Raw genomic sequence first — 12,474 nt, 5'->3', positions numbered from 1 at the left:
GCAAAGTTTCAGAAAATGTTTTTGAGTTAGAGTATTAAGTCAATTTTGACTAAGGAAGTTGCAAAAGCATCAGTGCAATAGTAAGTCGCAAAACTAGGGAAAAAATTTCCTCAATATTAAATGCTCATACAACTTCTTAGTTCAAAATTAGATATAGCCATTCAGAATTGGAGAGTTATTTGCGGAAACAATTGTCAGCGATGAAGGTAAAGAAATTCACCTTTTCGCCAATGTGACATCAATAACATTTTCTGTGGTTCCAGAATTTAAAGAAGACTTGTGCAGAAAACTCAGAAGAACCAAAGATTAAAATACATAGGCACAAACAGCTTGTTTTTAGAGGAGTGTAGCAGTAAGCCCAAGGGAAACCCCCCACCTTCACCTAGATCTTGAGCTTTCTCCCTTGATATCTTGGAACACCAGTCTATTTTGTTGCCAGGAGAAATCATATAATAAAGAGAGGTCAGCAAATCTCTACCAGCAAGTTTATTCTTTATTAGACTAGGAAATTAGTGTAGAAGATTGACAGAAATACTGTCTTGTTTCAGGCCAATTCTGTTGATGGGGTTTGGAACGGGATGGCATAACATCCCACAGAGTTAGTTCCTGTCTTAATTAAGGTATAGAATCAGCAGCAGAGAGAATTTAACCCAGTTCATCAAACACTACAAAATGCAGAAAGGAAGGAAGAAAAAGCAAAGAAGCAAAGTTGTAGTCAGGTTGAAGTCCGGGGTCAGAATTCCAAGAAGGTAGCAGATCAAGATAAAGGGGCTAGACAAATGGATGATCAAAGGCAAATCCAAGGTCGGTCAACAAAGATCAAAATACTACAACTCAAAGCACAAATCAAACTCATCAAACTGAGCAGAGGTACAACTGGCAGAGATAAGATACAGACAGCCAGCTAAATATGTTTCATTCTTATTTTTGTTTCAAGACTAGTGATGAGCGAATTTGTTGGAAAAAAGATCGTCAACATAAATTTTGCACGAATATGGCACATCCAGATTTGTGATCGGAAACCTGAGCAAAATTTTATAAAATCTGAAAACATTGGAAACTTTTGGTAAAAAGTGGGGGGAAATATTTGCATTACCACTAAAATATTTTCAGCACTTTGGCTACGATAATGATAGTGTATGATGAGCGTGGTGCACATGTTTGATGATGGTAGGGGGTTTGCAGAGCTCAGAGGCGCGGCATATTTGTAAACTGTAATTTTTTTTTTCTAACCTTATGTGTGCATATTGTGGCTAGCCAATCAGGGAGCTAAAACATCCAGCAATATCCTGTCACAATGGCTTGTGTCATTGGATGCTGAAATCACATGTCCCTCTCTGTTGTGAGTTCTGTTTTTGGGCTCCCTCTGGTGGTTACTGAAGGTACTGGGTGACTTGTCTTTCCTGGGTTTCTGGGTTCCACCTGTTCCATCAGCATATGGGAGTTTCCTATTTAACCTGGCTTTGCTGGCATTTCCTCGCCGGTTATCAATGTATCCAGTGTGTCTTGTTACCTCTGCTCCCTGCTCCTAGAACCTTCTGGTCAAGCTAAGTTTGGATTTTCCTGTTTTGGTGTTTTGCTTTATTTGGTTTTTAGTCCAGCCTGCAGATATGTGATTCTTGCTGCTGGTTGCTCTAGTGGGCTGAAATTGCTCCTCATGTACCATGAGTTGGCACATGAGTTCAAGTAATTTCAGGATGGTTTTTTTAAGGGTTTTTCGCTGACCGCGCAGTTCACTTTTGTATCCTCTGCTATCTAGCTTTAGCGGGCCTCATTTTGCTGAAACTGTTTTCATACTGCGTATGTGCTTTCCTCTCATTTCACCGTCATTATATGTGGGGGGCTGCTATTTCTGTGATGAATTTCTCTGGAGGCAAGAGAGGTCTGTGTTTCTTCTAATAAGGGAAGTTAGATCTTCGGCTGGAGCGAGACGTCTAGGATCATCGTAGGCACGTTCCCCGGCTACTTTTATTTGTGTGTTAGGTTCAGGGTCGCGGTCAGCTCAGGTTCCATTGCCCTAGAGCTTGTTTGTATCTGTGCTTGTCCTTTAGTGATCCCCTGCCATTGGGATCATGACAGTATAACCGGCCCACAAAGTGTTAATTGTATTGGCTGAAGTAGGAGGATAAGTAGTCTGAGGAAGTTTTTTTTTTTTTTTTTTTTCTTTTCTTTCTCTTTCCCTCAGAGTTTGCTGCCTAGCCTTATTGCAGCCTGGCTACTTCCTCCTCCTCTTAATCTTTGAATGGCTCTGATCCCAGCTGTTTATCATGGACGTCCAGAGTTTGGCTTCCAGCCTGAATAATCTTGCCACTAAGGTTCAAAATATACAGGATTTTGTTGTACATGCTCCTATGTCTGAACCTAGAATTCCTGTCCCAGAGTTTTTTTCTGGAGATAGATCTCGTTTTCTGAATTTTAGGAACAATTGCAAGTTGTTTCTTTCTTTGAAATCTCGCTCCTCTGGAGACCCTGCTCAGCAAGTCAAGATAATTATATCTTTCCTGCGGGGTGACCCTCAGGATTGGGCATTTGCATTGGCACCAGGGGACCCTGCGTTGCTTAATGCGGATGCGTTTTTTCTGGCATTGGGTTTGCTCTATGAGGAACCTAACCAAGAGATTCAGGCTGAAAAAGCTTTGTTGGCCCTCTCTCAGGGGCAAGATGAAGCAGAAATTTATTGTCAAAAATTTCGGAAGTGGTCGGTGCTTACTCAGTGGAATGAGTGCGCTCTGGCTGCAAAGTTCAGAAATGGCCTTTCTGAGGCCATTAAAGATGTTATGGTGGGGTTCCCTGCGCCTGCTGGTCTGAATGAGTCTATGACTATGGCTGTTCAGATTGATCGGCGTTTACGGGAGCGCAAACCTGTGCATCATTTGGCGGTGTCGTCTGAACCGTCACCTGAGATAATGCAATGTGATAGAATTCAGTCCAGAAGTGAACGGCAAAAGTATAGGCGGAAAAAAGGGTTGTGCTTTTATTGTGGTGATTCAGCTCATGTTATATCAGCATGCTCTAAACGCACAAAAAAGGTTGATAAGTCTGTTGCCATTAGTACTTTACAGTCTAAGTTCATTCTGTCTGTGACTCTGATTTGTTCATTATCATCCATTTCCGTCGATGCCTATGTGGATTCAGGCGCTGCCCTGGGTCTTATGGATTGGTCATTTGCCAATCGCTGTGGGTTTAGTCTGGAGCCTCTGGAAGTCCCTATTCCTTTGAAGGGAATTGACTCTACACCTTTGGCTATGAATAAACCTCAGTACTGGACACAAGTGACCATGCGTATGACTCCCGTTCATCAGGAGGTGATTCGCTTCCTGGTACTGTTTAATTTGCATGATGTTCTAGTACTTGGTCTGCCATGGTTACAAACTCATAATCCAGTCCTTGACTGGAAATCAATGTCTGTGTTAAGCTGGGGTTGTCAGGGGGTTCATGATGATGCACCTCCGATTTCTATCGCTTCATCTACTCCTTCTGAGATTCCTGTGTTTTTGTCTGACTATCGGGATGTTTTTAAGGAGCCTAAGCTCAGTTCGCTTCCTCCTCACAGGGATTGCGATTGTGCTATAAATTTAATTCCAGGCAGTAAATTTCCTAAAGGTCGTTCGTTCAATCTGTCAGTGCCAGAGCATACTGCTATGCGGGATTATGTTAAGGAGTCCTTGGAAAAGGGACATATCCGTCCATCTTTGTCCCCTTTGGGAGCAGGTTTTTTTTTCGTGGCCAAAAAAGATGGTTCCTTGAGGCCTTGTATAGATTATCGTCTTTTGAATAAGATTACCGTAAAATATCAGTATCCTTTGCCATTGTTGACTGATTTGTTTGCTCGCATTAAGGGGGCTAAATAGTTCACTAAGATTGATCTTCGGGGTGCGTATAATCTTATACGAATAAAGCAAGGTGATGAGTGGAAAACCGCATTTAATACGCCTGAGGGCCATTTTGAGTATTTGGTAATGCCTTTTGGACTTTCTAATGCTCCTTCAGTCTTCCAGTCCTTTATGCACGATATTTTCCGTGAATATCTGGATAAATTTATGATTGTGTATTTGGATGATATTTTGGTTTTTTCTGATGACTGGGAGTCTCATGTTCAGCAGGTCAGGAAGGTGTTTCAGGTCCTGCGGGCCAATTCCTTGTTTGTAAAAGGCTCAAAGTGTCTCTTTGGAGTCCAGAAGATTTCTTTCTTGGGGTATATTTTTTCCCCTTCTACTATTGAGATGGATCCCGTCAAGGTTCAGGCTATTTGTGACTGGACGCAGCCTACATCTCTTAAGAGTCTACAGAAGTTCTTGGGCTTTGCTAATTTCTATCGTCGTTTTTTAACTAATTTTTCTAGTGTTGTTAAGCCTTTGACGGATTTGACTAAGAAGGGTGCTGATGTTGCTAATTGGTCTCCTGCGGCTGTGGAGGCCTTTCAGGAACTTAAGCGCCGGTTTTCTTCTGCTCCTGTGTTGCGTCAGCCAGATGTTTCGCTCCCTTTTCAGGTTGAGGTTGATGCTTCCGAGATTGGAGCGGGGGCGGTTTTGTCACAGAGAAGCTCCGATGGCTCAGTGATGAAGCCATGCGCGTTTTTTTCTAGAAAGTTTTCGCCGGCTGAGCGGAATTATGATGTTGGTAATCGGGAACTTTTGGCCATGAAGTGGGCATTTGAGGAGTGGCGTCATTGGCTAGAGGGTGCTAGACATCGTGTGGTGGTCTTGACTGATCACAAAAATTTGATTTACCTTGAGTCTGCCAGGCGTCTGAATCCTAGACAGGCTCGTTGGTCACTGTTTTTCTCTCGTTTCAATTTTGTGGTTTCATACCTGCCAGGTTCAAAGAATGTGAAGGCGGATGCTCTTTCTAGGAGTTTTGTGCCTGACTCCCTTGGAAATTCTGAGCCCTCTGGTATCCTTAGGGATGGGGTGATTTTGTCTGCTGTCTCCCCAGACTTGCGACGTGCTTTGCAGGAGTTTCAGGCGGGTAAACCTGATCGTTGTCCGCCTGAGAGACTGTTTGTTCCGGATAATTGGACCAGTAGAGTCATCTCCGAGGTCCATTCTTCTGCGTTGGCAGGTCATTCTGGAATATTTGGTACTAGAGACTTGGTGGCCAGGTCTTTTTGGTGGCCTTCCTTGTCGAGGGATGTGCGTTCTTTTGTGCAGTCTTGTGAGGTTTGTGCTCGGGCTAAGCCTTGCTGTTCTCGGGCCAGTGGATTGTTGTCACCTTTGCCTATCCCGAAGAGGCCTTGGACGCACATTTCCATGGACTTTATTTTGGATCTCCCTGTCTCTCAAAAAATGTCCGTCATCTGGGTTGTGTGTGATCGCTTTTCTAAAATGGTTCATCTGGTACCCTTGCCTAAGTTGCCTTCCTCCTCGGAGTTGGTCCCTCTGTTTTTTCAGAATGTGGTTCATTTGCATGGGATTCCTGAGAACATCGTTTCTGACAGGGGATCCCAGTTTGTGTCTAGATTTTGGCGGACGTTCTGTGCTAAGATGGGCATTGATTTGTCCTTTTCATCTGCATTCCATCCTCAGACGAATGGCCAGACTGAACGAACTAATCAGACCTTGGAAACTTATTTAAGGTGTTTTGTTTCTGCTGATCAGGATGACTGGGTTACCTTTTTGCCGTTGGCCGAGTTTGCCCTTAATAATCGGGCTAGTTCTGCTACCTTGGTTTCTCCTTTCTTTTGTAATTCGGGGTTTCATCCTCGTTTTTCCTCTGGTCAGGTGGAACCTTCTGATTGTCCTGGAGTGGACATGGTGGTGGATAGGTTGCATCGGATTTGGAGTCATGTGGTGGACAATTTGAAGTTGTCCCAGGAGAAGGCTCAGCAGTTTGCTAATCGCCGTCGCCGCGTGGGTCCTCGACTTCTTGTTGGTGACTTGGTGTGGTTGTCTTCTCGTTTTGTTCCTATGAAGGTCTCTTCTCCTAAGTTCAAGCCTCGGTTCATCGGTCCCTATAGGATCTTGGAAATTCTTAACCCTGTGTCGTTTCGTTTGGATCTCCCGGCATCGTTTGCTATTCATAATGTGTTCCATCGGTCGTTGTTGCGGAAGTATGAGGTACCTGTTGTTCCTTCGCTTGAGCCTCCTGCTCCAGTGCTGGTGGAGGGAGAATTGGAGTATGTTGTGGAGAAGATCTTGGATTCTCGTGTTTCCAGACGGAAACTCCAGTATTTGGTCAAGTGGAAGGGTTATGGTCAGGAGGATAATTCTTGGGTGGTTGCCTCGGATGTTCATGCTGATGATTTGGTTCGCGCTTTTCATAGGGCTCATCCTGGTCGCCCTGATGGTTCTCGTGAGGGTTCGGTGACCCCTCCTCAAGGGGGGGGTACTGTTGTGAGTTCTGTTTTTGGGCTCCCTCTGGTGGTTACTGATGGTACTGGGTGACTTGTCTTTCCTGGGTTTCTGGGTTCCACCTGTTCCATCAGCATATGGGAGTTTCCTATTTAACCTGGCTTTGCTGGCATTTCCTCGCCGGTTATCAATGTATCCAGTGTGTCTTGTTACCTCTGCTCCCTGCTCCTAGAACCTTCTGGTCAAGCTAAGTTTGGATTTTCCTGTTTTGGTGTTTTGCTTTATTTGGTTTTTAGTCCAGCCTGCAGATATGTGATTCTTGCTGCTGGTTGCTCTAGTGGGCTGAAATTGCTCCTCATGTACCATGAGTTGGCACATGAGTTCAAGTAATTTCAGGATGGTTTTTTTAAGGGTTTTTCGCTGACCGCGCAGTTCACTTTTGTATCCTCTGCTATCTAGCTTTAGCGGGCCTCATTTTGCTGAAACTGTTTTCATACTGCGTATGTGCTTTCCTCTCATTTCACCGTCATTATATGTGGGGGGCTGCTATTTCTGTGGGGGATTTCTCTGGAGGCAAGAGAGGTCTGTGTTTCTTCTAATAAGGGAAGTTAGATCTTCGGCTGGAGCGAGACGTCTAGGATCATCGTAGGCACGTTCCCCGGCTACTTTTATTTGTGTGTTAGGTTCAGGGTCGCGGTCAGCTCAGGTTCCATCGCCCTAGAGCTTGTTTGTATCTGTGCTTGTCCTTTAGTGATCCCCTGCCATTGGGATCATGACACCTCTCCAAATAAAGAGCTGACATCTTGTTTTAGCGCCATTTTGACACTAACATCGCAGAGAGGCTGCTCCATATGTTGTCACTGCTAGCAGCTAGATTTTATATAGTTAGCTAGGTGGTTGTTTATTGGTCATATAGTTTAGCTAGCTAGTGTCCTATGTGACTGTGAAATTGACCTGCCAGCAGATTTTTTTGTGCCATTAATGAGGTCCACAGACAAAGACAGCAGGGCACATTTCATAAAAGTGTGTTGTGCACTGATTCTGTTGTGCTCTATGCACAGGTAGACCATTCTAAATCTTATTTTTTCACTTGCTAAATGTGAAACAGCATGCCATATCCCACCTTGTCATTCATTGATGTGGTGACATTGGTATGTGATTTGAACTGTTACGAATGAAAAAAAATGTTGGGAGGCAGTTGCTAACATGATTCAACATGCCATATCTCACCTTGTTATTTAGTGGTGGTGAAATTGCACAGTCTTCATAGCTCATGCACATAAAATATATATATATATATATCTACTATATAATTGTCTAAGGGTCACTTCCGTCTTTCTGTCTGTCTGTCCCTCTATCTGTCACGGATATTCATTGGTCGCGGCCTCTGTCTGTCATGGAAATCCAAGTCGCTGATTGGTCGCGGAAAAACAGCCGCGACCAATCAGCGATGGGCACCGTCCGGCGGCAACATGGCCGCTCCTTCCTCCCCGCAGTCAGTGCCCCCCTCCATACTCCCCTCCAGTCAGCGCTCACACAGGGTTAGTGGCAGCGTTAATGGACCGCGGTATAACGCACTCCATTAACGCAGCTATTAACCCTGTGTGACCAACTTTTTACTATTGATGCTGCGTATGATCTAATGTTAAAAATAATAATAATAAAAAAAAGGTTATTCTCACCCTCCGACGTGGCCTGCTGTTCTCGGCAGTGCAATTGGCAGGTTCCGGTGCTAAGGATGCTACGCGAGAAGGACCTTCCATGACGTCATGGTCATGTGACCGTGACGTCATCACAGGTCCTGCGCTCATCCAACCCTGGGACCAGAAGCTGCCGCGTGCACCGCACACAGGCGACCGGACTACAAGGGGTCTCTCGGAAGGTGAGTATATGTTTATTTTTTATTTTAAGTCTTTTTTAACCTGTTACATATGTGTCTGGGCAATATGCCTGTGTGACCAACGTTTTACTATTGATGCTGCCTATGCGGCATCAATAGTAAAAAGATCTAATGTTAAAAATAATAAAAAAAATAAAAAATCGTTATATACTCACCGTCCGTCGGCCCCTCGGATCCACAACAGGACTTTTCCGCTCGCAACGTTCGGGTAACCGGTCCATACTGCGATCTCGCGAGATGATGATGTAGCGGTCTCACGAGACCGCTACGTCATCATCTCGCGAGACCGCAATGCACTCTTGAGACCGGAGCGCGCTAGGAGCGTCGGTAACCGCTTTGCTTGGATGCGGGGGCTCCGGAAGGTGAGTATATAACTATTTTTTATTTTAATTCTTTTTTTTTTAACAGGGATATGATGCCCACATTGCTATATACTACGTGGGCTGGGCAATATACTACATGGGCTGTGCAATATACTACGTGGGCTGTACAACGTGGCTGGGCAATACACTACGTGGGCTGTGCTATATACTACGTGGGCTGTGCTATATACTACGTGGGCTGTGCAATATACTACGTGACTGGGCAATATACTACGTCACTGGGCAATATGCTATGTGGCTCTGTGCTGTATACTACGTCACTGGGCAATATACTACATCACTGGGCAATATACTAAGTGGCTCTATGCTGTATACTATGTCACTGGGCAATATACTACGTGGCTGGGCAATATACTACGTGGCTCTGTGCTGTATACTATGTCACTGGGCAATATACTACGTGGCTCTGTGCTGTATACTACGTCACTGGGCAATATACTACGTGGCTATGTGCTGTATACTACGTCACTGAGCAATATACTACGTGGCTCTGTCCTGTATACTATGTCACTGGGCAATATACTACATGGCTCTGTGCTGTATACTACATCACTGGGCAATATACTACTTCACTGGGCAATATACTACGTGGCTGGGCAATATACTATGTCGCTGTGCAATATACTACGTGGCTCTGTGCTGTATACTACGTAACTGGGCAATATACTACGTCGCTGGGCAATATACTATGTGGCTGTGCAATATACTACGTGGCTGGGCAATATACTACGTGGCTGGGCAATATACTACGTGGCTGGGCAATATACTACGTGGCTGGGCAATATACTACGTCACTGGGCAATATACTACGTGGCTCTGTGCTGTATACTACGTCACTGGGCAATATACTATATATACTACATCACTGGGCAATGTACTACGTGGCTCTGTGCTGTATACTACGTCACTGGGCAATACACTACGTCACTGGGCAATATACTATGTGGCTGGGCAATATACTACGTGGCTCTGTGCTGTATACTATGTCACTGGGCAATATACTACGTGGCTCTGTGCTGTATACTACGTCACTGAGCAATATACTACGTGGCTCTGTGCTGTATACTACGTCACTGGGCAATATACTACGTGGCTCTGTGCTGTATACTATGTCACTGGGCAATATACTACATGGCTCTGTGCTGTATACTACGTCACTGGGCAATATACTACGTGGCTCTGTGCTGTATACTACGTCACTGGGCAATATACTACATGGCTCTGTGCTGTATACTATGTCACTGGGCAATATACTACATGGCTCTGTGCTGTATACTACGTCACTGGGCAATATACTACGTCACTGGGCAATATACTACGTGGCTCTGTGCTGTATACTATGTCGCTGGGTAATATACTATGTGGCTGGGCAATATACTAAGTGTCTGGGCAATATACTACGTGGCTGGGCAATATACTATGTGGCTGGGCAATATACTACGTCGCTGGGCAATATACTACGTGTCTGGCCAATATACTACGTGGCTGGGCAATATACTACGTGGGCTGAGCAATATACTACATGGCCATGCATATTCTAGATTTCCCGATGTGTTAGAATCGGGCCACCATCTAGTTAGACAATAAACGCCCTTTATTATGCTAAAATGACAATTTTTTTCTTACTCTACTTACGCATGGAGGACAATGATAAATCCCATTGCAAAGTCCCAAAATTATATACCACATATCAACTAACTTAATAAATACTAATGATTTTAAAAATTAGCATGAAATAGTTCAAAATAGGTGACCTTGGAACAATAAACATACATGATCTTTTTTAATCAAATTAATTGCATAGATATTTTATTTGCTAATACTTATCACAAGAGTTAAAATAATGCAAGTGATGAGCAGCAATGCTATGCAGGAGATGTACATGGCTTATTTCACAGTCTGAAGGGCCCTCTAGTGACAAAAGCAAATATATTGTTGATACATTTCTGAATTTTCATCTATACTTACTGGGAATCTGTCACCCGGGAAAGCAAATGTTGTAAGATATCCATTAGATGCCCAAACTTTTACAGGTGAGTTTGTTCGGCAGATTTTTTCTGTAACGTTGTATTTTAAGCTGGCGTAACAGTGATGAGCTTTTGGTGAGTTTTTGGCGTAGCAGATTTTCAGCAGCATTTCTGTACCGTTTAAGTAAAATTAGGTTACTTGTGTTTTTATCACGTTTTTGATGCTGTGGTTTTTGCTGTTTATGATGTGTCATGTTTTAAATAAAGATGCTTTTTTTATTCTTCCAAGTATTTGGCTTTGACAAAACTTTATTATTACAGTCCTGTTTGGTTTACATGCGTTTTTAATGTGGAAATGCACTAAAAACGAATGTTTGTTTTTTATTTGCGGATTTTCTGCATTTAACGTAAGTCTATGGAAGAAATACGCACATAAAGCTCAGCATACCCACAAGAGAAATTCACATGTTGCAGATTTGAAACACGCACCGCAGGTCAGTTTATAAGGAGTAATAAAGAAGCACAGTGGGCATATGATTTCTATAAATCCCATCCACTTGTTGGAACTGTAAGATGATAAACCAAAAGTTCATCATGGGTACACAGCCTCAAAGGCAAAATCTGCTTTGAAAATCTGCAACATCAACACATAAGATTCAGACCTTTTTTAAAAAACAATTCTTGAATTATTGTTAATTTGTTAATTCTGCAACTCAAAAAACAATGTTGGGCCTCATGCACATGTTGAGTTTTTGGTAAAAAGGTTTTACCTCAGTATCTGGAAGCCAAAACCAGGAGTGGGTGATAAATACAGAAGTGGTGACGTGTTTCTATTATACTTTTCCTCTGTCTGTTCCACTCCTGGTTTTTGGCTTACAAACACTGAGGCAGAAATCTCACCAAATACTCAACATGTACAAGTGGGCTTAGGATATTTGCACTTTTTCAGGCGACTGTGCTTTTAACCCATCTGAAAAAGCACTCAATAAATGTAAAAAGAAAAGAATGAACATATGCACTGTAATGTCAAAACGATTTGCTGTTAATATGTTCAGTATTTTCAACTTATTTTACAGCTTCAATTTTCCAAAGATGTGAAGCTGTTGAGAGAATTGACCTGTCCATTCTTCAGGCATCATTTAAAAAAAAAAAAAAAAAAAAGATACCGGTATGAAAGCTTCCACAAAAATGCCAAATTTTTCTGAAGCGTCTTCCTGTAATAAAACTCACCTGGTATGCTGGCATTTAAATGATGTTTTGTGCACATACCCTTAAACTAGGTTCACGTTTACACTGTTCTCTCCGCTGACCACTTAAACTCAAGTTACCATGTAAAGTCTCAAAAAATGTGATTTATGCGGATTCCGGAACCACCAACAGAAAAACTCACTGCAAAGGCTCATACTCACATGTGAGAAACTCGGATGAATCTCGCAGGTCAATTCCTGGCACTGCACCCGGCACTCAGGAGCGGAGCGTGCGGCTGCATGTATTGCTATGCGGCCGCACGCTCCGATCTGAGTGCCGGGTGCAGTGCCAGGTATTGACGTGCGAGACTCATCCAAGTTTCTCGCATGTGAGTATGAGCCCTAAAAAATCAGATGGACTCACTTTGGACTTGCTCTCTACATCTAGCTGAATTCCTTGTTGGGTTTAGTATCCTAAATAGGGTCACATGTGGGGGATTCTGCTTTTATGGCACGTCAAACGCTTTGCAAATGCAACATGGCTGTTACAACTGCCGCTTCTTCTTACCTGTCCAGGCGTCGTACTGGCTCCTCTTCGCTCGCATCCATTCCCGCTGCGGGTTCTGCTGCAATGTCCGTCGCCTCTCTTCCTCTTCGCCGCTCTTCTCGTCTCGCTGTCCTTCCCTCCATTGCAGTCGCTGCTGTTCCCAAGCTTTCTGTGCGGCCGGCTCCTCCTCGCTCCAGACG

At 43.6% G+C, this 12,474-nt stretch overlaps 1 protein-coding gene across 1 annotated transcript in view; it reads right to left on the bottom strand.

Moving 5' to 3' along the window:
- The window catches only part of LOC138671222 (sodium-dependent serotonin transporter-like), a 316,922-nt gene extending 304,448 nt beyond the window's left edge, over positions 1-12,474 (bottom strand). The window contains exon 1 of the mRNA XM_069759212.1: positions 12,296-12,474. The gene's annotated coding sequence lies outside the window, so the exon portion shown is untranslated. The remainder of the gene's footprint in view (positions 1-12,295) is intronic.

This window comes from Ranitomeya imitator, chromosome 1, assembly GCF_032444005.1.
Source record: "Ranitomeya imitator isolate aRanImi1 chromosome 1, aRanImi1.pri, whole genome shotgun sequence".
In the NCBI taxonomy this organism is placed as follows: Eukaryota; Metazoa; Chordata; class Amphibia; order Anura; family Dendrobatidae; genus Ranitomeya; species Ranitomeya imitator.
This window is presented reverse-complemented; position numbering and strand designations above follow the sequence as displayed.